Genomic DNA, 26022 nt, shown 5'->3' with positions numbered 1-26022 from the left:
CTCTGCCCGGCTTTGGTATCAGGATGATGCTGGCCTCATAAAATGAGTTAGGGAGGATTCCCTCTTTTTCTATTGATTGGAATAGATTCTGACGGAATTGTACCAGTTCCTCCTTGCACCTCTCATAGAATTTGGCTGTGAAACCATCTGGTCCTGGACTCTTTTTGGTTGGTAAGCTATTGATTATGGCCACAATTTCAGAGCCTGTTATTGGTGTATTTAGAGATTCAACTTCTTCCTGGTTTAGTCTTGGGAGAGTATATGTGACGAGGAATTTATCCTTTTCTTCTAAATTTTCTAGTTTATTTTCGTAGAGGTGTTTGTAGTATTCTCTGATGGTAGTTTGTATTTCTGTGGGATCAGTGGTGATATCCCATTTATCATTTTTTGTTGCATCTATCTCATTCTTCTCTCTTTTTTTCTTTATTATTCTTCCTAGCAGTCTATCAATTTTGTTGATGCTTTCAAAAAACCAGCTCGTGGATTCATTAATTTTTGGAAGGGTTTTTTTGTGTCTCTACTTCCTTCAGTTCTGTTCTGATTTTAGTTATTTCTTGCCTTCTGCTAGCTTTTGAATGTGTTTGCTCTTGCTTTTCTAGTTCTTTTAATTATAGTGTTAGGGTGTCAAATTTGGATCTTTCCTGCTTTCTGTTGTGGGCATTTAGTGCTATAAATTTTCCTCTACACACTGCTTTGAATGCATCCCAGAAGTTCTGGTATGTTGTGTCTTGGTTCTCGTTGGTTTCAAAGAACATCTTTATTTCTGCCTTCATTTCGTTATGTACCCAGTAGTCATTCAGGAGCAGGTTGTTCAGTTTCCACGTAGTTGAGCAGTTTTGAGAGAGATTCTTAATCCTGAGTTCTAGTTTGATTGCACTGTGATCTGAGAGATAGTTTGTTATACCCTCTGTTCTTTTACTTTTGCTGAGGAAAGCTTTACTTCCAACTATGTGGTCAATTTTGGAACAGGTGTGGTGTGGTGCCGAAAAAAATGTATATTCTGTTGATTTCGGGTGGAGAGTTCTGTAGATGTCTATTAGGTCCGCTTGGTGCAGAGCTCAGTTCAATTCCTGGGTATCCTTCTTGACTTTCTGTCTCGTTGATCTGTCTAATGTAGACAGTGGGGTGTTAAAGTCTCACAATATTAATGTGTGGGAGACTAAGTCTCTTTGTAGGTCACTCAGGACTTGCTTTATGAATCTGGGTGCTCCTGTGTTGGGTGCTTATATATTCAGAATAATTAGCTCTTCTTGTTGAATTGATCCCTTTACCATTATGCAATGGCCTTCTTTGTCTCTTTTGATCTTTTTTGGTTTAAAGTCTGATTTATCAGACACTAGGATTGCAACCCCTGCATTTTTTTGCTTTCCGTTTGCTAGGTAGATCATCCTCCAAGCTTTTATTTTGAGCCTATGTGTGTCTCTGCACGTGAGATGGGTTTCCTGAATACAGCACACTGATGGGTCTTGACACTTTATCCAATTTACCAGTCTGTGTCTTTTAATTGGAGCATTTAGCCCCCATCAAAAAGAAGGGGGCAAAGGACATGAACAGATACTTCTCAAAAGAAGACTATTATGCAGCCAAAAAACACATGAAAAAATGCTCACCATCAATGGCCATCAGAGAAAAGCAAATCAAATCAACAATGAGATACCATCTCACACCAGTTAGAATGGCAATCACTAAAAAGTCAGGAAACAAAATGTGCTGGAGAGGATATGGAGAAATAGGAAGACTTTTACACTGTTGGTTGGACTGTAAACAAGTTCAACCATTGTAGAAGTCAGTGTGGGGATTTCTCAGGGATCTAGAACTAGAAATACCATTTGACACAGTCATCACATTACTGGGTATATACACAAAGGACTATAAATCATGCTGCAATAAACAGACATGAACACGTATGCTTATTGCGGCATTATTCACAATACGAAACACTTGGAACTAACCCAAATGTCCAACAATGATAAATTGGATTAAGAAAATCTGGCACAAATCGAATAGGAACATCTCTGGTCTACAGCTCGCAGCGTGAGCGACACAGAAGACAGGTGATTTTTGCATTTCCATCTGAGGTACCCTGTTCATCTCACTAGGGAGTGCCAGACAGTGGGCGCAGGTCAGTGGGTGACTGCACCGTGCGCCAGCCAAAGAAGGGGCGAGGCATTGCCTCACACGGGATGCACAAGGGGACACGGAGTTCCCTTTGCAGGGGTGACAGACGGCACCTGGAAAATCGGGCCACTCCCACTCGAATACTGTGCTTTTCCGACGGGCTTAGGAAACGGTGCCCCAGGAGAGTATAGCCCGCACCTGGCTCAGAGGGTCCTATGCCCACGGAATCTCGCTGATTGCTAGCACAGCAGTCTGAGATCAAACAGCAAGTCGGCAGCGAGGCTGGGGGAGCGGCGCCCGCCATTGCCCAGGCTCGCTTCGGTGAACAAAGCAGCCTGGAAGCTTGAACTGGGTGGGGCACACCACAGCTGAAGGAGGCCTGCCTGCCTCTGTAGGCTCCACCTCTGGGGGCAGGGCACAGAGAGACAAAAAGACAGCAGTAGCATCTGCAGACTTAAATGTCCCTGTCTGACACTTTTGAAGAGAGCAGTGGTTCTCCCAGCATGCACCTGGAGATCTGAGAACGGGCAGACTGCCTCCTCAAGTGGGTCCCTGACCCCTGACCCCCAAGCAGCCTAACTGGGAGGCATCCCCCAGCAGGGGCAGACTGACACCTCACACGGCCGGCCAGGTACTCCAACAGACCTGCAGCTGGGGGTTCTGTCTGTTAGAAGGAAAACTAACAGAAAGGACATCCACACCAAAAACCCATCTGTACATCACCATCATCAAAGACCAAAAGTAGATAAAACCACAAATAGGGGAAAAAACAGAGCAGAAAAACTGGAAACTCTAAAAAGCAGAGTACCTCTCCTCCTTCAAAGGAATACAGTTCCTCACCAGCAATGGAACAAAGCTGGACAGAGAATGACTTTGACGAGCTGAGAGAAGGCTTCAGATGATCAAATTACTCCGAGTTACGGGAGGATATTCAAACCAAAGGCAAAGAAGTTGAAAACTTTGAAAAAAAATTTAGAAGAATGAATAACTAGAATAACCAATACAGAGAAGTGCTTAAAGGAGCTGATGGAGCTGAAAACCAAGGCTCGCGAACTACGTGAAGAATATAGAAGCCTCATGAGCCGATGCGATCAAATGGAAGAGAGGGTATCAGCCCTGGAAGATGAAATGAATGAAATGAAGTGAGAAGGGAAGCTAAGAGAAAAAAGAATAAAAAGAAATGAGCAAAGCCTCCAAGAAATGTGGGACTATGTAAAAAGACCAAATCTACGTCTGATTGGTGTACCTGAAAGTGACGGGGAGAATGAAAACAAGTTGGAAAACATTCTTCATGATATTATCCAGGAGAACTTCCCCAATCTAGCAAGGCAGGCCAACATTCAGATTCAGGAAATACAGAGAACGCCACAAACATACACCTCGAGAAGAGCAACTCAAAGACACATAACTGTCAGATTCACCAAATTTGAAATGAAGGAAAAAATGTTAAGGGCAGCCAGAGAGAAAGGTCGTGTTACCATCAAAGGGAAACCCATCAGACTAACAGCGGATCTCTCGGCAGAAACCCTACAAGCCAGAAGAGAGTGGGGGCCAATATTCAACAATCTTAAAGAAAAGAATTTTCAACACAGAATTTCATATCCAGCCAAACTAAGCTTCATAAGTGAAGGAGAAATAAAATACTTTACAGACAAGCAAATGCTGAGAGATTTTGTCACCACCAGGCCTGCCTTAAAAGAGCTCCTGAAGGAAGCGCTAAACATGGAAAGGCACAACCGGTACCAGCCACTGCAAAATCATGCCGAAATGTAAAGACCTTCGAGACTAGGAAGAGACTGCATCAACTAACGAGCAAAATAACCAGCTAACATCACAATGACAGGATCAAATTCACACATAACAATATTATCTTTAAATGTAAATGGACTAAATGCTCCAGTTAAAAGACACAGACTGGCAAATTGGATAAAGACTCAAGACCCATCAGTGTACTGTATTCAGTAAACCCATCTCAATCCTAGGGTTTGCAATCCTAGTCTCTGATAAAACAGACTTTAAACCAAAAAAGATCAAAAGAGACAAAGAAGGCCATTACATAATGGTAAAGGGATTAATTCAACAAGAAGAGCTAACTATCCTAAATATGAATGCACCCAATACAGGAGCACCCAGATTCATAAAGCAAGTCCTGAGTAACCTACAAAGAGACTTAGACTCCCACACATTAATAATGGGAGAATTTAACACCCCACTGTCAACATTAGACAGATCAACGAGACAGAAACTCAACAAGGACAACCAGGATTTGAATTCATCTCTGCACCAAGTGAACCTAATAGACATCTACAGAACTCTCCACCACAAATCAATAGAATATACATTTTTTTCAGCACCACACCACACCTATTACAAAATTAACCACATACTTGGAAGTAAAGCTCTCCTCAATAAATGTAAAAGAACAGAAATTATAACAAACTGTCTCTCAGATTACAGTGCAATCAAGCTAGAACTCAGGATTAAGAATCTCACTCAAAACTGCTCAATTACGTGGAAACTGAACTACCTGCTCCTGAATGACTACTGGGTATATGACGGAATGAAGGCAGAAATAAAGATGTTCTTTGAAACCAACGAGAACCAAGACACAACATACCAGAATCTATGGGATGCATTCAAAGCAGTGTGTAGAGGGAAATTTATGGCACTAAATGCCCACAAGAGAAAGCAGGAAAGATCCAAAATTGACACCCTAACATCACAATTAAAAGAACTAGGAAAGCAAGAGCAAACACATTCAAAAGCTAGCAGAAGGCAAGAAATAACTATAATCAGAGCAGAGCTGAAGGAAATAGAGACAAAAAAATCCTTCGAAAAATAAATGAATCCAGAAGCTGGTTTTTTGAAAGGATCAACAAAATTGATAGACCACTAGCAAAATTAATAAAGAAAAAGAGAGAGAAGAATCAAATGGATGCAATAAAAAATGATAAACAGGATATCACCACCAATCCCACAGAAATACAAACTACAATCAGAGAATATTACAAACACCTCTACGCAAATAAACTAGAAAATCTAGAAGAAATGGATAAATTACTCGACACATACACACTCCTAAGACTAAACCAGGAAAAAGATGAATCTCTGAATAGACCAATAACAGCAGCTGAAATTGTGGCAATAATCAATAGCTTAGCAACCAAAAACAGTCCAGGACCAGATGGGTTCACAGCCGAATTCTACCAGAGGTAAAAGGAGGAGCTGGTACCACACCTTCTGAAACTATTCCAATCAATAGAAAAAGAGGGATTCCTCCCTAACTCATTTTATGAAGCCAGCATCATCCTGATACCAAAGCCGGGCAGAGACACAACCAAAAAAGAGAATTTTAGACCAATATCCTTGATGAACATTGATGCAAAAATCCTCAATAAAATACTGGCAAACAGAATCCAGCAGCACATCAAACAGCTTATCCACCAGCATCAAGTGGGCTTCATCCTTGGGATGCAAGCCTGGTTCAATATATGCAAGTCAATAAATGTAATCCAGCCTGTCAACAGAACCAAAGACAAAAACCACATGATTATCTCAATAGATGCAGAAAAGGCCTTTGACATATTTCAACAACCCTTCATGCTAAAAGCTCTCAATAAATTAGGTATTGATGGGACATATCTCAAAATAATAAGAGCTCTCTATGACAAACCCACAGCCAATATCATACTGAATGGGCAAAAACTGGAAGCATTCCCTTTGAAAACTGGCACAAGACAGGGATGCCCTCTCTCACCACTTCTATTCAACATAGTGTTGGAAGTTCTGGCCAGGGCAATTAGGCAGGAGAAGGAAATAAAGGGTATTCAATAAGGAAAAGAGGAAGTCAAATTGTCCCTGTTTGCAGATGACATGATTGTATATCTTGAAAACCCCATTGTCTCAGCCCAAAATCTCCTTAAGCAGATAAGCAACTTCAGCAACGTCTCAGGATACAAAATCAATGTACAAAAATCACAAGCATTCTTATACACCAATAACAGACAAACAGAGAGCCAAATCATGAGTGAACTCCCATTCACAATTGCTTCAAAGAGAATAAAATACCTAGGAATCCAACTTACAAGGGATGTGAAGGAACTCTTCAAGGAGAACTACAAGCCACTGCTCAAGGAAATAAAAGAGGATACAAACAAATAGAAGAACATTCTATGCTCATGGATAGGAAGAATCAATATCGTGAAAATGGCCATACTGTCCAAGGTAATTTACAGATTCAATGCCATCCCCATCAAGCTACCAATGACTTTCTTCACAGAATTGGAAAAAACTACTTTCAAGTTCATATGGAACCAAAAAGCAGTCCGCATCGCCAAGTCAATCCTAAGCCAAAAGAACAAAGCTGGAGGCATCACACTACCTGACTTCAAAATATACTACATGGCTACTGTAACCAAAACAGCATGGTACTGGTACCAAAACAGAGATATAGATCAATGGAACAGAACAGAGCCCTCAGAAATAATGCCACATATCTACAAGTATCTGATCTTTGACAAATCTGACAAAAACAAGCAATGGGGAAAGGATTCCCTATTTAATAAATGGTGCTGGGAAAACTGGCTACCATATGTAGAAAACTGAAACTGGATCCTTTCCTTACACCTTATACATAAATCAATTCAAGATGGATTAAAGACTTAAATGTTAGACCTAAAACCATAAAAACCCTAGAAGAAAACCTAGGCATTACCATTCAGGACATAGGCATGGGCAAGGACTTCACGTCTAAAACACCAAAAGCAAAGGCAACAAAAGCCAAAATTGACAAATGGAATCTAATTAAACTAAAGAGCTTCTGTACAGCAAAGGAAACTACCATCAGAGTGAACAGGCAACCTAAAAAATGGGAGAAAATTTTCACAACCTACTCATCTGACAAAGGGATAATATCCAGAATCTACAATGAACTCAAACAAATTTACAAGAAAAAAACAAACAAACCCATCAAAAAGTGGGCGAGGGACATGAAGAGACACTTCTCAAAAGAAGACATTTAAGCAGCCAAAAACACATGAAAAAATGCTCACCATCACTGGCCATCAGAGAAATGCAAATCAAAACCACAATGAGATACCATCTCACACCAGTTAGAATGGCAATCATTATAAAGTCGGGAAACAACAGGTGCTGGAGAGGATGTGGAGAAATAGGAACACTGTTGCACTGTTGGTGGGACTGTAAACTAGTTCAACCCTTGTGGAAGTCAGTGTGGCGATTCCTCAGGAATCTAGAACTAGAAATTCCATTCGACCTAGCCACCCCATCACTGGGTATATACCCAAAGGACTATAAATCATGCTGCTATAAAGACACATGCACACGTATGTTTATTGTGGCATTATTCACAACAGCAAAGACTTGGAACCAACCCAAATGTCCAACAATGATAGACTGGATTAGGAAAATGTGGCATATATACACCATGGAATACTATGCAGCCATAAAAAATGATGAGTTCATATCCTTTGTAGGGACATGGATGAAACTGGAAATCATCATTCTCAGTAAACTATCCCAAGAACAAAAAACCAAACACCGCATATTCTCACTCATAGGTGGGAATTGAACAATGAGAACACATGGACACAGAAAGGGTAACATCACATTTCGGGGACAGTGGTGGGATGGGGGGAGGGGAGAGGGATAGCATTGGGAGATACACCTAATGCTAGATGACGAGTTAGTAGGTGCAGTGCACCAGCATGGCACATGTATTCTTATGTAACTTATCTGCACGTTGCGCACATGTACCATAAAACCTAAAGTATAATAATAATAGTAATTAAAAAAAAAGGAAATGTCACACATATACACCACGGAATACTATGCAGACATGAAAAATGATGAGTTTATGTCCTTTGTGGGGACATGGATGAAATTGGAAATCATTATTCTCAGTCAGCTATCGCAAGAACAAAAAACCAAACACCACATATTCACACTTATAGGTGGGAATTTTAAATGAGAACACATGGACACAGGAAGGGAAACATCACACTCTGGGGACTGTTGTGGGGTCTGGGGAGGGGGGAGGGATATCATTGGGAGATACACCTAATGCTAGAATAGTTATTGGATGCAGCACACCAGCATGCCACATGTATACATATGTAACTAAACTGCCCATTGTGCACATGTACCCTAAAACCTAATGTATCATAATAATAAATAAAAAACGAGAAGTTTCTGAGAATGCTTCTGTCTAGTTTTTATGTGAAGATATTTCCATTTCCAGCACAGGCCTCAAAGGGCTGCAAATATCCACTTGCAGATTCTACAAATATAGTGTTTCAAAACTGCCCTATCGAAAGGAAGGTTCAACTCTGTGAGTTGAATGGACTCATCAAAAAGAATTTTCTGAGAATGCTTCTGTCTAGGTTTTATGTGAACATATTTCTTTTTCCTGCATAGGCCTCAAAGCACACCAAATATGCAATTGCAGTTTCTACAAAAAGAGTTTCAAATCTGCTCTATCAAAAGGAAGGTTCAACTCTGTGAGTTGAGTGCACACATCACAAATAAGTTTCTGAGAAAGCTTCTGTCTGGTTTTTATGTGAAGATATTTCCTTTTCCAGCATAGGCCTCAAAGGGCTCCAAATATACATTTTCCGATACTTCAAAAAGAATGTTTCAAAACTGCTCTATAAAAAGGAGGTTTAACTCTGTGAGTTGAATGCAGATATCACAAACAAGTTACTGAGAATGCTTCTGTCTGCTTTTTATGTGAAGATATTTCCTTTTCCTGTACAGGCCTCAAAACGCTCCAAATATCCAATGGCAGATTATAGAGAAAGAGTGATTCAAAACTGCTCTATCAAAAGGAAGGTCCAACTCTTTGAGTTGAATGTACACATCACAAAGAAGTTCCTGAGAATGCTTTTGTCTAGTTTTTATGTGAAGATATTTCCTTTTACAGCATAGCCTTCTAAGCGATCCAAATATCCACCAGCAGATTCTACAGAAAGAGCGTTTCAAAACTGCTCTATCAAAAGGCAGGTTCAACTTTGTGAGGTGGATGCACACATCACAAATAAGTTTCTCAGAATTCTTCTGTCTAGTTTTTATGTGAAAATATTTCCTTTTCCAGGATGGGCTTCAAAACTCCAAAAAAATCCACTGGCAGATTGTACAAACAGAACGATTCAAAACTGCACTATCAAAACAAAGGTTCAACTCTGTGGGTTAAATGCACACATTGCAAAAAAGTTTCTGAGAATGGTTCTGTTTAGTATTTATGTGAAGATTCTTCCTTTCCCAGCATAGGCATCAAAGCACTCTAAATATCCACTGGCAAATTCTACAAAAAGAGTGTTTCAAAACTGTACTATCAAAAAGAAGGTTCAACTCTGTGAGTTGAATGCACACATCACAAAGATGTTCCTGAGAATACTTCTGTCTAGTTTTAAGGTGAGGATATTTCCTGTTCCAGCATAGGCCTCAAAGTGCTCCAAATATCCACTTGCTGATTCTCCAAAAACAGTGTTTCAAAACTGGTCTACCAAAAGGAAGGTTCAACTCTGTGAGTTGAATGCACACATCACAACGTAGTTTCTAAGAATAATTCCGTCTAGGTTTTACGTGAAGATATATCCTTTTCCAGCATAGGCCTCAAAACGTTCAAATATCCTTTGGCACATTCTACAAAAAGAGTGATTCTAAACTGCGCTATCAAAAGGAAGGTTCAACTCTGTGTTTTAAATGCACACATCACAAAGAAGTTTCTGAGAATGCTTCTGTCTGGTTTTTATGTGAAGATAATTTCTTTTCCAGCATAGGCCTCAAAGCGCTCCAGATATATCCACTCGCAGATTCTACAAAAAGACTTTTTCAAAACTGCTCTATCAAAAGGAAGGTCCAACTCCGTCAGTTGAAAGCGCGAAACACAAAGAAGTTCCTGAGAATGCTTCTGTCTAGTTTTTATGTGAAGATATTTCCTTTTCCAGCATAGTCCTCAAAACGCACCAATTATCCTCTTGCAGATACCACAAAAAGAGTGTTACAAAACTGCTCTATCAAAAGGAAGGTTCAACCCTGTAAGCTGAATTCACATATCACCAAGAAGTTCCTGAGAATGCTTCTGTCTAGTTTTTATGAAACGATAATACCTTTTCCAGCATAGGCTTCAAATCACTCCAAATATCCTCTTGCAGATTCCACAAAAAGAGTTTTTCAAAACTTCTCTATTGAAAGCAAGGTTCAACTCTGTGAGTTGAAAGCACACATCACAAAGAAGTTTCTGAGAATGCTTCTGTCTACTTTTCATGCGCAGATACTTCCTTTTCCAGCATAGGCCTCAAAGGGCACCAACTATCTACTGGCAGATTTTACAAAAAGAGTGTTTCAAACTGCTCTATTGAAAGCAAGGTTCAACTCTGTGAGTTGAAAGCACACATAGCAAAGAAGTTTCCGAAAATGCTTCTGTCTAGTTTTTATGTGAAGATATTTCCTTTTCTGGTATAGGCCTCAAAGAGCTCCAAATATCCACTTGCACATTCTACAAAAAGAGTGTTTCAAAACTGCTCCATCGAAAGAAATGTTCAACTCAGTGAGTCGAATGCACACATCACAAAGAAGTTTCGGAGAATGCTTTTGTCTAGTTTTTATGTGAAGATATTTTCTTTCCCAGCATAGGCTTCAAAGCTTTCCAAATATCCAGTTGAATATTCTACAAAAAGAGTGTTACAAAACTGATCTATTGAAAGTAAGGTTCAACTCTGTGAGTTGCATGCACACATCACGAGAATTTCCTGATAATTCTTCTGTGTAGTTTTTAGGTGAAGATATTTCCTTTTCCTGCATAGTCCTCAAAGCACTCGAAATATCCACTTGCAGATCCTACAAAAAGTGGGTTTCAAAACAGCTCTATTTAAAGGAAGGCTCAAGTCTGTGAGTTGAATGCACACATCACAAAGATGCTTCTGATGATGCGTCTGTCTACTTTTTATGTGAAGGTATTTCCTTTTCCACCACAGACCTCAAAGCACTCCAAATATCCACTTGGAGATTCTAGAAAAAGAGTGTTTCAAAAGTGCTCTATCAAAAGAAAGGTTCAACTCTGTGAGCTGGACGCACACATCACAAAGAAGTTTCTGAGAATGCTACTGTATAGTTTTTATGTGAAGATATTTCCTTATCTAGCATAGGCGTCTAGGCCTTCCAAATACCCACTTGCAGATTCTACAAAGAGAGTGTTTCAAAACTGCTCTATCAAAAGGAAGATTGAAGTCTGTGTGCTGAATGCCCACATAACAAAGAAGTTTCTGAAAATGCTTCTGTCTGTTTTTTATGTGAAGGTAATTCCTTTTCCTGCCTAGGTCTCAAATCGCTGCAAATATCCCCTGGCAGTTTCTACAAAAAGAGTGATTCTAAACTGTCGTCTCAAAAGGAAGATTCAACTCTGTGCGTTAAATGCACACATCACAAAGAAGTTTCTGATTATGCTTCTGTCTAGTTTTTATGTGAAGATATTTCCTTTTCCAGCATAGGCCACAAAGCGCTCCAAATATCCACTTGCAGATTGTGAAAAAAGAGTGTTTCGAAAGTGCTGTATCAAAAGGAAGATTCAACTCTTTTATTTGAATGTGCATATCAGAAAGAAGTTTCTAAGAATGCTTCTATCTAATTTTTATATTAAGATATTTCGTTTTCCATCATAGGCCTCAAAGCGCTCCAAATGTCCACTTGCAGATTCTACAATAAGAGTGTTTCAAAACTGCTCTATCAAAACGAAGGTTAACCTCTGTGAATTGAGTGCACACTTCACAAAGAAGTTTCTGTGATTGTTTCTTTCTAGTTTTTATGTGAAAGTATTTCTTTTTCCAGCCTAGGCCAGAAAGCGGTCCAAATATGCACTTCCAAATTCTACAAAAAGTGTGCTTCAAAACTGCTCTATCAAAAGGAAGGTTCAATTCTGTGAGGTGAATGCACACATCACAAAGAAGTTTCTGAGAATGCTTCTGTCTAATTTTTATGTGAAGGTATTTCCTTTTCCAACATAGGCCTCAAAACTCCCCAAATATCCACTGGTAGATTCTACAAAAATAGTGTTTCAAAACTGCTCAATCAAAAGGAAGTTTCAACTCAGTGAGTTGAATGCAAACATCACAAAGAAGTTTCTGGGAATGCTTCTGTCTACTTTTCATGTGAATATATTTCTTTTTCCAGCATAGGCCTCAAAGCCCTCCAAATATCCACTGGCAGATGCTTCAAAAAGAGAGTTTCAAAACTCTTCTATCAAAAAGAAGGTTCAACATTGTAAGTTGAATGCACATATCATAAACTAGTTTCTGAGAATCCTTATGTCTAGTTTTTATTTGAAGATATTTCCTTTTCCAGCTAGGTCTCAAAGCGCTCCAAATTTACAATTGCAGAAACTTCAAAAAGAATTTTTCAATTCTCCTCTATGAAAAGGAAGATTCAATTCTGTGACTTGAATGCACATATCACAAAGTATTTGTTGAGAATCCTTCTGTCTAGTTTTTATGTGAACATATTTCCTTTTCCAGCATAGGCCTCAAAGCTCTCCAAATATCCACTTGCAGATTCTACAAAAAGAGTGTTTCAAAACTGCTCTATCAAAAGGAAGGTTCAACTCTGTCAGTTGAATGCACACATCACAAAGAAGTTTCTGAAAATGCTTCTGTCTGGTTTTGATTTGAAGATATTTCCTTTTCCAGCATAGGCCTCAAAGCGCCCCAAATATCTACTTGCAGATTCTACAAAAAGTGTGTTTCAAAACTGCTCTTTCGGAAATAAGTTTCAACTCTGTGAGGTGAAATCACACATCACAAAGAAGTTTCTGAGAACGCTTCTGTCTAGTTTTTATGTAAAGATATTTTCTTTTCCAGGATTGGCCTCAAATCACTCCAAATGTCCACTTGCAGATAGTGCAAAAACAGTGTTTAAAAACTTCTCTATGAAAAGGAAGGTTCAACTCTTTGGTTTGAATGTACACATCACAAAGAAGTTTCTGAGAATGCTTCTGTCTAATTTTCATGTGCAGATATTTCCATTTGTAGCAGAAGCCTCAAAGCGCTCCAAATGCCCACATTCAGATTCTTCAAAAAGAGTGTTTTTAAACAGTTCTATCAAAGGGAATATTCAACTCTTTGGGTTGAAAGTAGACATCACAAAGAAGTTTCTGAGAATGCTTCTTTCTAATTTTTAGGTGAAGATATTTCCTTTTTCACCATAGGCCTCAAAGCGCTCCAATTGTCAACTTGCAGATTCTACAAAAAGAGTATTTCAAAACTGCTCAACGAAAGAAAGTTTCAACTCTGTAAGTTGGATACACACATCACAAAGAAGTTTCACAGAATGCTTCTATCTAGTTTTTATGTGAAGATATTTCCTTTTCCACCATAGGCCTCAAAGCGTTCCAAATGTCCCCTTGCAGATTCTACAAAAAGAGTGTTTCTAAACTGCTCAATCAAAAGAAATGTTCAACTCTGAGAGATGAATGAACACATCACAGAGAATTTTCTCAGAATGATTCTGTCTAGTTTTTATGTGAAGATATTTCCTTTTCCACCATAGGCCTTGAAGCAGTCCAAATATCCATTTGCAGATTCTACAAAACGTGTGTTTCAAAGCTGTTCAATCAAAAGAAATTTTCAACTCTGTGAGATGAATGCACACATCACAAATAAGTTTCCCAGAATCCTTCTGTCTAGTTATTATGTGAAGATATTTCCTTTCCCACCATAGGCCACAAAACACTCCAAAAGTCCCCTTGCAAATACTACAAAAAGTTTATTTCAAAACTGCTCAATCAAAAGAAAGGTTCAACCCTGTAAGACGAATGCACAACTCACGAAGAAGTTTATCAGAATGCTTCTGTCTAGTTCTTAAGTGACGATATCTCCTTTTCCACGATAGACCTCAAAGGGCTGCAAATGTCCACTTGCAGTTTCTACAAAAAGAGACTTTCCTAACTGCTCAATCAAAAGAAAGTTTCAACTCTTTGAGATGAATGCACACATCACAGAGAATTTTGTAAGAATGCTTCTGTCTAGTTTTCCTTTGAAGATATTTCTTTTACTGCCATAGGCCTCAAAGCACTCCAAATGTGCACTTTCAGATAGTACAAAAAGGGTGTTTCCAAACTGCTCAATCAAAATAAGTTTCAACTCTCTGAGATGAATGGGCATATCACAAAGAAATTTGTCAGAATGCTTCTGTCTAGTTTTTATGTGAAGATTTTTCCTTTTCCACCATAGGCCACAAAGCCTTCAAAATGTCAACTTGCAGATAGTATAAAAAGGTTGTTTGAAAACTGCTCAATCAGAAATAAGATTCAACTCTGTCAGATGAATGCATCTATCACAAAGTAGTTTGTCAGAATTCTTCTGACTTGTTTTTATATGAAGATATTTCGTTTTCCACCATTGGCGTCAAAGAACTCCAAATGTCCATATGCAGTTTCTACAAAAGGAGTGTTTCTAAACTGCTCAATCAAAAGAAATGTTCAACTCTGTGAGACGAATGGAAACATCAGAAAGAAGTTTCTCAAAAAACTTCTGTCTAGTTTTTATGTGGAAATATTTCCTTTTCCACCACAGGCCTCAAAGCTTTCCAAATGTCCGCTTGCAGATTCTACAAAAGGAGATTTTCAAAGCTGCTCAATATAAGAAAGTTTCAACTCTGTGAGATGAAAGCACAAATCACAAAGAAGTTTCTCAGAATGCTTCTGTTTAACTATTATGTGAAGGTATTTTGATTTCCACCTTAGGCCTCAAAGCATTCCAAATGTCCACTTGCAGATTCTACAAAAAGAGAGTTTCAAAACTGCTAAATCAAAAGTAAGCATCAACTGTGTGAGATGTATAAACATATCAAAAAGAAGTTTGTCAGAAAGCTTCTGTCTAGTTTTTATGTGAAGATATTTCCTCTTCCACCATAGGCTGCAAAGCGCTCCAAATGTCCACTTGCCGATTCTTCAAAAAGAGTGTTTCAAAACTGCTTAGAGAAAGGAAAGGTTCAACTCTGTGAGATGAATGCAGAAATCACAAATAATTTTCTCAGAAAGCTTCTGTCTAGTTTTTATGTGTACATATTTCCTCTTCCACCATAGGCTTCAAAGCCCTCCAAATGTACACTTGCAGTTTCTACAAAAAGAGTGTTTCAAAACCGCTCAATCAAAAGAAAGTTTCAACTCCTTGAGATGAATGCACACATCACAGAGAATTTTCTCAGAATGATTCTGTCCAGTTTTTATGTGAAGATATTTCCTTTTCCACAGTAGACCTCAAAGCGCTCCAAACGTCCACTTGCAGATTCTACAAAAAGAGTGTTTCAAAACTGTTCAGTTGAAAGTAAGGTTGAACTCTATGAGATGAATTCACATTTCACAGAGAATTCTGTCAGAATGCTTCTGTCCAGTTTTTATGTGAAGATATTTCCTTTTCCACCATAGGCCGCAAAGTTCTCTGAATGTCCACATGCAGATTCTTCAAAAAGAGTGTTTCTAAACTGCTCAATCAAAAGAAAAGTTCTACTCTGTGAGATGAATGAACATATCACAAAGAAGTTTCTCAGGATGCTTCTGTCTTGTTCTTAAGTGAAGATATCTCCTTTTCCACCATAGGCCACAAAGTGCTCCACATCTCCACTTGCAGATTCTGCAAAAACAGAGTTTCCAAACTACTCAATCAAAAGAAAGGTTCAACTCTGTGAGATGAATATACACATCACAAAGGAGTTTGTCAGAATGCTTCTTTCTAATTTTTAGGTGAAGATATTTCCTTTTCCACCATAGGCCGCAAAGCACTCCAATTGTCCACTTGCACATAGGATAAAAAGCTTGTTTGAAAACTGCCCAATCAGAATTAAGGTTCAACTCTGTGAGATGAATGCACATATCACAAAGAAGCTTGTCAGGATGTTTCTGACTAGTTTTTATTTGAAGCTATTTCCTTTACCACCATAGGCCTCAAAGGGCTCCAAATATCCATATGCAGATTCGACAAAAGGAGTGTTTCCAAACTGCTCAATCAAAAGAAATGTTCAACTCTGTGAGATGATTGAACACATCACAAAGAAGTTTCTCAGAAAACTTCTGTCTAGTTTTTATGTGAAAACATTTCCTTTTCCACCGTAGGCCTCAAATCGCCCAAAATGTCCCCTTGCAGATCCCATAAAAAGAGAGTTTCAAAGCTGCTTAATGAAAAGAAAGGTTCAAATCTGTGAGATGAACGCAGACATCACAAAGATAGTTTCTCAGAATGCTTCCATTTAGTTATTATGTGAAGATATTTTGATTTCCACCTTAGGCCTCAAAGCGCTCCAAATGTCCACTTGCAGATTCCAAAAAAAGAGTGTTTCAAAACTGCTCAATCAAAAGAGAGATTCAACTATGGGAGATGAATGCACACGTTACAAAATGTTTCTCAGAATGCTTCTGTCCTGTTCTTAAGTGAAGATATTTCCTTTTCCTCCACAGGCCTCAAATCGCCCCAAATGTCCCCTTGAAGATCCCGTAAAGAGTGTCTCAAAGCTGCTCAATCAAAAGAAAGGTTCAACTCTGTGAAATGAATACAGAAATCTCAAAGATAGTTTCTCAGAATGCTTCTGTCTAGTTATTATGTGAAGATATTTCGTTTTCCAACATAGGCCTCAAATCGCTCCAAATATCCACTTGAAGATTCAAGAAAAAGTGTGTTTCAAACCCGCTCATTGGAAAGTAAGGTTCAAATCTGTGAGATGAATGCACACCTCACAAAATAGATTGTCAGAATGTTTCTATCTAGTTTTTATCTGAAGGTATTTCCCTTTCCACCATAGCCCAAAAAGCGGTACAAATGTCCCATTGCAGATTCTCCAAAAGGAGTGCTTCAAAACAGCTCAATCAAAAGAAATGTTCAATTCTGAGAAATGAATGCACACATCACAAAGGAGTTTCTCAGAATGCTTCTGTCTAGTTTTTAATTCAAGATATTTCCTTTTCCACCTTACGCCTCAAAGCACTCCAAATGTCCACCTTCAGATTCTACAAAAAGAGTGTTTCCAAACTACTCAATCAAAAGAAATGTTCAACTCTGTGAGACGAATGCACACATCACAAAGAATTTTCTCAGAATGATTCCGTCTGGTTTTTAAATGAAGATATTTCCTTTTCCACCATAGGCCTCAAATCACTCCAAATTTCCAATTGCAGATAGTACAAAAAGGGTGTTTCAAAACTGCTCAATCAAAAGTAAATTTAAATTCTGTGAGATGAATGCACGTATCACAAAGAGGTTTGTCAGAATGCTTCTTTCTAGTTTTTATTTGATGATATTTCCTTTTCCACCATAGGCCTCAAAGCACTCCAAATGTCCACGTGTAGATTATACAAAAAGAGTGTTCCAAAGCTGCTCAATCCAAAGAAAGTTTCAACTCTGTGTGATGAATGCATACATCACGAAGAATTTTCTCAGAATGATTCTGCCTAGTTTGTATGTGAAGATATTTCATCTTCTACCATAGGCTTCAAAGTGCTCCAAATGTACACAAGCACATTCTAGAAAAAGTGTATTTCAAAACTGCTCAGTGAAAAGGTTCAAATCTGTGAGATTAATGCACATATCACAAAGAAGTTTCTCAGAAAGTTTCTGTATAGTTTTTTTTGTGAAGATATTTCTATTTGCACCATAGGCCTTAAGCGATCCAAATGTCCACTTTCAGATTTAAAAAAAGAGTGTTTCAAAGCTGCTCAATCAAAAGAAAGGTTCAACTCAGTGAGATGAATGCACACATCACAAAGAATTTTATCAGAATGATTCTGTCTAGTTTTTATGTGAAGAAATTTCCTTTCACACCTTAGGCCTTAAACGTGCTAAATGTGCACTTGCAGATTCTACAAAAGGGTGATTCAAAACTGCTCAATCAAAAGAAATGTTCAAATCCGTGAGATGAATGCACACATCAAGAAGAAGTTTCTCTGAATGCTTCTTTCTAGTTCTTAAGTGGAGATATTTCCTTATTCACCATATGCCTCAAAGCACTCCAAATATCCACTTGCAGATTCTACAAAAAGTGTGTTTCCAAACGCCTCCATCTAAAAAGAGTTTCAACTCTGTGAGTTGAATGCACACATCACAAAGAAGTTCCGCAGAATGCTTCTATCTAGTTTCATGTGAAGATATTTCCTTTTCCACCATAGACCTCAAAGTACTCCAAATGTCCATTTGCAGATTCCACAAAAAGAGAGTTTCTAAAATGCTCATTGAAAATAAGGTTCAACTCTGGGAGATGAATGCACACAACACAAAGAAGTTTCTCAGAATGCTTTTGTGTAGCTATGATGTGAAGATATTTCATTTTCCACCATAGGCCTCAAAGTGCTCCAATTGATCACCTGCAGATTCTACAAAAAGTTTCTTTCAAAGCTGCTCAATCAAAAGAAAGTTTCAACTCTGTGAGATGAATGCACGCATCCCAAAGAAGTTTCTGAGAATGCTTCTGTCTAGTTTTTCTGTGAAGATATTTCTTTTTCCAGCATAGGCCTCAAAGCGCTCCAAATATCCACTTGCCGATACTACAAAAAGAGTGTTTCAAAATTGCTCTATTAAAAGGAACGTTCAACTCCGTGAGTTGAATGTGCACATCACAAAGAAGTTTCTGAGAATGCTTCTGTCTAGTTTTTATGTGAAGATATTTCCTTTTCCGCCATTGGACTCAAAGCCCTCCAAATATCCATTTGCAGATTCTACAAAAAGAGTGTTTCAGAACTGCTCTATCAAAAGAAAGGTTCAATTCTGTGAGATGAACGCACACATCACAAAGAAGTTTCTCAGAATGCTTCTGTCTAGTAGTTAAGGGTAGATATTTCCTTTTCCACCATAGACCTCAAAGCGCTCCAATTATCCACTTGCAGATTCTACAAAAAGAGTGTTTCAAAGTTGCTCAATCAAAAGAAAGTTTCAATTCTGTGAGATGAATGCACATATCACAAACAGGTTTTTCAGAATGCTTCTGTCTATCTATTATGTGAAGATATTTCGAGTTCCACCGTAGGCTTCAATGCGCTCCAAATTTCCAATTGCAGATTCTACAAAAAGAGAGTTGCAAACTGCTCAATTGAAATTAAGGTTCAATTCTGTGAGATGAATTCACACATCAAAAAGAAGATTCACAGAATGCTTCTGTCTAGTTTTATGTGAAGATATTTCCTTTCCCACCATAGGCCTCAAAGCGCTCCAAATGTCCACTTGCAGATTTTAAAAAGAGAGTGTTTCAAAACTGCTCAATCAAGAGAAAGGTACAACTCTGTGACATGAATGCACACATCACAAAGGATTTTCTCAGAGTGATTCTGTCTAATTTTCCGGTGAAGATATTTCCTTTTCATCATAGGCCTCAAAGCGCTACAAAAGTACACTTGAAGTTTCTACAAAAAGACTTTTTCTAAAATGCTCAATGAAAATAAACTTCAGCTACGGGATATGAATGCACATATCACAAATAAGTTTCTCAGAATGCTTTTGTCTATCTATTATGTGACGATATTTCTTTTTCCACCATAGGCCTTAAAGCGCTGCAATTGTCCACCTGCAGATTCTACAAAAAGTGTGTTTCAAAGCTGATCAATCGAAAGTAAGGTTCAACTTTGTGAGGTGAATGCACACATCACAAAGAAGTTTGTCAGAATGCTTCTGTCTAGTTTTTATTTGAAGGTATTTCCATTTCCACCATAGGCCGCAAAGCGTCCAAATGTCCACTTGCAGATTCTACAAAAAGAGTGTTTCAAAACTGCTCAATGAAAAGAAAGGTTCAATTCTGTGAGATGAATGCACACATCACAAAGAAGTTTGTCAGAAAGTTTCTGTATAGATTTTAGGTGAAGATATTTCCATTTCCACAATAGGCCTCGCAGTGCTTCAAATGTCCACTTGCAGATTTTACAACAAGAGTGTTTCAAAGCTGCTCTATCAAAAGAAAGTTTCAACTCTGTGAGATGAATGCGCACATCACAAAGAAGTTTCTCAGAATACTTCTGCCTAGTTATTGTGTGAAGATTTTTCGTTTTCCACCATAGATCTCAAAACGCTCCAGTTGTCCACTTGCAGATTCTACAAAAAGAGTCTTTCAAAGCTTCCCAATCGACACAAAGGTTCAACTCTGTGAGATGAATGCACACATCACAAAGGACTTTGTCAGAATGCTTCTGTCTAGCTTTTATTTGAAAATATTTCCTTTTCCACCATTGGCCTCAAATCGCTCCAAATGTCCAATTGCAGATTCTACAAAAAGAGTCGTTCAAAGCTGGTCAATCAAAAGAAAGTTTCATTTGTGTGAAATGAATGCACACATTTCAAAGAAGTATGTCTGAATTATTTTTTTTAGTTTTATGTGAAGATATTTCCTTTTCCACCATAGGCTCCAAAGCGCTCTAAATGTCCACTTTCAGATTCTACAAAAAGAGTGTTTCAAAGCTACTCAATCAAAAGAAAGGTTCAACTCTGTGAGGTGAATGCACACATCAGAATGAAGTTTGTGAGAATTCTTCTGTCTATTTTTTATGTGAAGATATTTCCTTTTCCAATATAGGCCTCAGAGCTCTCCAAACGTCCACTTGCAGATTCTACAAAAAGAGTATTTTAAAACTGCTCAAGGAAAAGTATGGTTCAACTTTGTGAGATGAATGCACACATTACAAAGTAGTTTGTCAGAATTCTTCTGTCTAGCTTTTATGTGAAGGTATTTCCTTTTTCACCATAGGCCTCAATGCACTCCAAATGTCCAATTGCAGATTCTACAAAAAGAGCGCTTCAAAGCTGCTCAGTCAAAAGAAAGGTTCAACTCCATAAGACGAATGCACACATTACAAAGAAGTTTATCAGAAGGTTTCTGCTAGTTTTTATGTGCAGATATTTCCTTTTCCACCATAGGCCGCAAAGTGCTCCAATTGTCCACTTGCAGATTCTACAAAAAGAGTGTTTCAAAGCTGCTCAATCAAAATATAGTTTCTGTGTGATGAAAGCACTCAAAACAAAGAAGTTTGTCAGAATGCTTCTGTCTGGTTTTTATGTGAAGATATTTTCTTTTCCAACATAGGGATCAAAGTGCTCCAAATGTCCACTTTCCGATTCTATAAAAAGTGTGTTTCAAAACTGCTCAATCTAAAGAAAGGATCACCTCTGTGAAATGAATACACACATCACAGAGAAGGTTTTCAAAATGCTTCTGTCTAGTTTTTATGTGAAGATATTTCCTTCTCCACCAAAGGCCTCAAATTTCTCCAAATATTTACTTGCAGATTCTACAAAAAGAGTGTTTCAAAACTGCTCTATCAATCGGAAGGTTCAAATCTTTGAGTTGAATGCACACGTCCAAAGAAGTTTCTCAGAATACTTCTGTTCAATTTTTATGTGAATATATTTCCTTTTCCAATATAGGCCTCAAAGTGCTCCACATGTCCACTTGCAGATACTACAAAAAGAGTGTTTCAAAACTGCTCTATCAAAAGGAAAGTTCAACTCTGTGAGCTGAATGCACACAACACAAAGAAGTTTGTCAGAATTGTTCTGTCTAGTTTTTATGTGGAGGTATTTCCTTTTCGACCATAGACCTCAAAGTACCCTAAATGTCCAGTAGCAGATTCTACAAAAAAGAGGGGTTCAAAGCTATTCAATCAAAATAAAGTTTCAAGTGTGTGAGATGAATGCACACATTTCAAACAAGTTTGTCGAATGCTTCTGTCTAGTTTTATGTGAAGATATTTCCTTTTCCACCATTGGCTCCAAAGCGCTCTAAACATCCACTTGCAGATTGTACACAAAGAGTGTTTCAAAGCTGCTCAATCAAAAGAAAGGTTCAACTCTGTGAGGTGAATGTGCACATCACAATGAAGTTTTTCAGAATTCTTCTGTCTAGTTTTTATGTGAAGATATTTCCTTTTCCACCATAGGCCACAAAGTGCTCCAGTTGTCCACTTGCAGATTCTACAAAAAGTGTTTGAAAGCTCATCAATCAAAGAAAGATTGACATAGGAAGGGGAACATCACACTCTGGGGACTCTTGTCGGGTGGGGAGAGAGGGGAGGGATAGCACTGGGAGATAAAACTAATGCTTGATGACGAGTAAGTGGTTGCAGCACACCAGCATGGCACATGTATACATATGTAACTAACCTACACATTGCGCACTTGTACCATAAAACCTAAAGTATAATAACAATAAATAAAAAAATAAATAAATAATAAAAAGAAAAAAAAAAAGAAAGGTTCAACTCTTTGTGAGATGAATGCACACATCACAAAGAAGTTTCTCTTAATGCTTCCCTGTAGTTATTATATGAACTTACTTCACTATGCAACATAAGCCTCAAAGCCCTCCAAATGTGCACATGCAGAACCTACAAAAAGAGAGTTTCAAAATTGCTCAATTGATTGTAAGGTTCAGCTCTGTGAGTTGAATGCACACATCACAGTGAAGTTTGTCAGAAAGCTTCTGTCTAGTTTTTATGTGAAGATATTTACTTTTCCACCAAAGGCCTCAAAGCGCTCCAAATGTCCACTTGCAGATTCCACAAAAAGAGAGTTTCAAAGCTGCTCAATCAAAAGAAAGGTTCAACTTTGTAAAATGAATGCACACATCAGAAAGACGTTTGTCAGAAGGTTTCTGTCTAGTTTTTATGTGAACATATTTCCTTTTCCACCATAGGCCACAAAGAGATCCAATTATCCACTTGCAGATTCTACAAAAAGATTGTTTCAAAACTGGTCAGTGAAAAGTAAGGTTCAACTCTGTGAGATAAATGTACACATCAAAAAGAAGTTTGACAGAATGCTTCCGTCTGTTTTTTATGTGAAGATATTTCCTTTTCCACCATAGGCCTCAATGCACTCCAAATATCCACTTGCAGGGTCTACTAAAAGAGTGTTGCAAAGCTCATCAAACAAAGAAAGATTCAAATCTTTCTGAGAAGAATGCACACATCACAAAGAAGTTTCTCATAATGTTTCTCTCTAGTTATTATATGATGTTATTTCGTTATCCACCATAAACCTCAAAGCTCTGCAAATGTCCTGTTGCAGACTATACAGAGTGTTTCAAAACTGGTCCATTGAAAGTAACGTTCAATTCTGTAACATGAATGCGCACAACACAAAGATGTTTCTCTGAATGCTTCTATCCAGTTTTATGTGAGGATATTTCCTTTTTCACAAAAGACCTCAAAGCTCTCCAAATATCCACTTGCAGATTCTACAAAAAGAGTGTTTCAAAGCTCATCAATAAAAGAAAGTTTCAACTCTTTGTGAGATGAATGCACACATCACAAAAAGTTTCCCATAATTCTTCTCTATAGTTATTATATGAAGTTATTTCATTCTCCACCAAAAGCCTCAAAGCGCTGCAAATATCCAGTTGCAGATTCTACAAAAAAGACTGATTCAAAACAGCTCAATCTAAAGAAAAGCTCAACTCTGTGAGCTGATGCCACAAATCACAAAGAAGTTTCTCTGACTGCTTCAGGATAGTTATTATATGAAGATATTTTGTTATCCACCATAGGCCTCAAAGCGCTCCAAATGTCCAATTGCAGATCCCACAAAAAGAGGGTTTCAAAACTGCTCAATGAGAAGTAAGGTTCAACTCTGTGAGATGAATGTACACATCACAAATAAGTTTGCCAGAATGCTTCTGTCCATTTTTTTGTGAACATATTTCCTTTTCCACCATACGCCTCAAAGCGCTTCAAATGTCCACTTGCAGATGCTGCAAAAGGAGTTCAATCAAAAAATTTCAATGCTGTGAGATGAATGTACACTTCACAAAGATTTGTCTCAGAATGCTTCTGTCTGGTTATTATTTGAAGTTTTTTTGATAATCATAGGCTTCAAAGCACGCCAAATGTCCACTTACAGAATCTACAAAAAGAGTGTTTCAAAACTGCTTAATGAAAAGTAAGGTTCAACTCGGTGAGATGAATGCACGCATCAAAAATAATTTTCTCAGAATGCTTCTGTCTAGTTATTTTGTGAAGATATTTCTTTATCCACAATAGGCCTCCAAGGACTCCAAATGTCCACTTGCAGATTCTACAAAAAAAGTTTCAAAAAGGCTCAATGAAGATTAATTTTCAACACTGTGAGATGAAGGCACATATCACATAGAAATTTTTCCGAATCCTTCTGTCTAGTTGTTATGTGAAACTATTTCCTTTTCCACCTTAGGCCTAAATGCGCTCCAAATGTCCATTGCAGAATCTACAAAGAGTGTTTCAAAACTACTCAATGAAAAGTAACGTTCAACTCTGTGAGATAACTGCACACATCAAGAAAAAGTTTGTCAGAATGCTTCTTTCTAGTTTTTATGTAAAGATATTTCCTTTTCCACCGTAGGCCCCAAAGCACTCCAAATGTCCACTTGCAGATTGTACAAAAAGAGTGTTTCCAAGCAGCTAAATCAAAAGAAAGGTTCAACTCCGTGAGATGAATGCACACATCACAAAAAATTTCTCACAATGCTTCTGCCTAGTTCTTATGTGAAGATACTTCCTGTTCCACCATAGGTCTCAAAACACTCCGAATGTCCACTTGCAGGTAGTACCAAAATGGTGATTCAAAACTGCTCAATCAAAAGTAAGGTCCAACTCCGTGAGATGAATGCACATAACACAAAGAACTTTGTCAGAATGCTTCTATCTAGTTTTTATATGAAGATATTTAGCTTTCCACCATCGGCCTCAAAGCTCTCCAAATGTCCCCTTGCAGATACTACGAAAAGAGGGTTTCAATCTGCTCAATGTAAGGTAAAGTTCAACTCTGTGAGATGAATGCACACATCACAAAGAAGTTTGTCAGAATGCTTCTGTCTAGTTTTTAAGTGAAGATATTACTTTTTCCACCATAGGCCCGAAAGCGCTCCAAATGTCCACATGCAGATTCCACAAAAAGAGTGCTTCAAATGTGCTCAAACAAAAGGAAGGTTCATCTCTGTGAGATGAATGCACACATAACAAAGAAGGTGGTCAGAATGCTTCTGTCTAGTTTTTATGTGAAGATATTTCCTTTTTCACCATAGGCCTCAAATGCTCCAAATGTCCACTTGCAGATTCTAAAAAAGAGTGTTTCAAAGCTGCTCAATCAAAAGAAAAGTTCAAGTCTGTAAGATGAATACACACATCACCAAGAAGTTTCTCAGAACGTTTATGTCTAGTTTTTATATGAAGATATTTCCTTTTCCACCATATGCCACAAAGCACTCCATTTGTCCACTTGCAGATGCTTTTTTTTATTATTATACTTTAAGTTTTATGGTACATGAACGCAATGTGCAGGTAAGTTACATATGTATACGTGTGCCATGCTGGTGCGCTGCACCCACTAACTCGTCATCTAGCATTAGGTATATCTCCCAAAATTATCCCTCCCTCCTCCCCCGACCCCACAACAGTCCCCGAAGTGTGATGTTCCCCTTCCTGTGTCCATGTGTTTTCATTGTTCAATTCCCACCTATGAGTGAGAATATGCGGTGTTTGGTTTTCTGTTCTTGTGATAGTTTACTGAGAATGATGATTTCCAATTTCATCCATGTCCCTACAAAGGACATGAACTCATCATTTTTTATGGCTGCATAGTATTCCATGGTGTATATGTGCCACATTTTCTTAATCCAGTCTATCATTGTTGGACATTTGGGTTGGTTCCAAGTCTTTGCTATTATGAATAATGCTGCAATAAACATACGTGTGAATGTGTCTTTATAGCAGCGTGATTTATAGTCCTTTGGGTATATACTCAGTAATGCGATGGTTGGGTCGAATGGAATTTCTAGTTCTAGATCCCTGAGGAATCGCCACACTGACTTCCACAAGGGTTGAACTAGTTTACAGTCCCACCAACAGTGTAAAAGTGTTCACATCCTCTCCAGCACCTGTTGTTTCCTGACTTTTTA

The sequence above is a fragment of the Pongo pygmaeus genome, chromosome 19, assembly GCF_028885625.2.
Source record: "Pongo pygmaeus isolate AG05252 chromosome 19, NHGRI_mPonPyg2-v2.0_pri, whole genome shotgun sequence".
NCBI classification, from domain to species: domain Eukaryota; kingdom Metazoa; phylum Chordata; class Mammalia; order Primates; family Hominidae; genus Pongo; species Pongo pygmaeus.
This window is presented reverse-complemented; position numbering follows the sequence as displayed.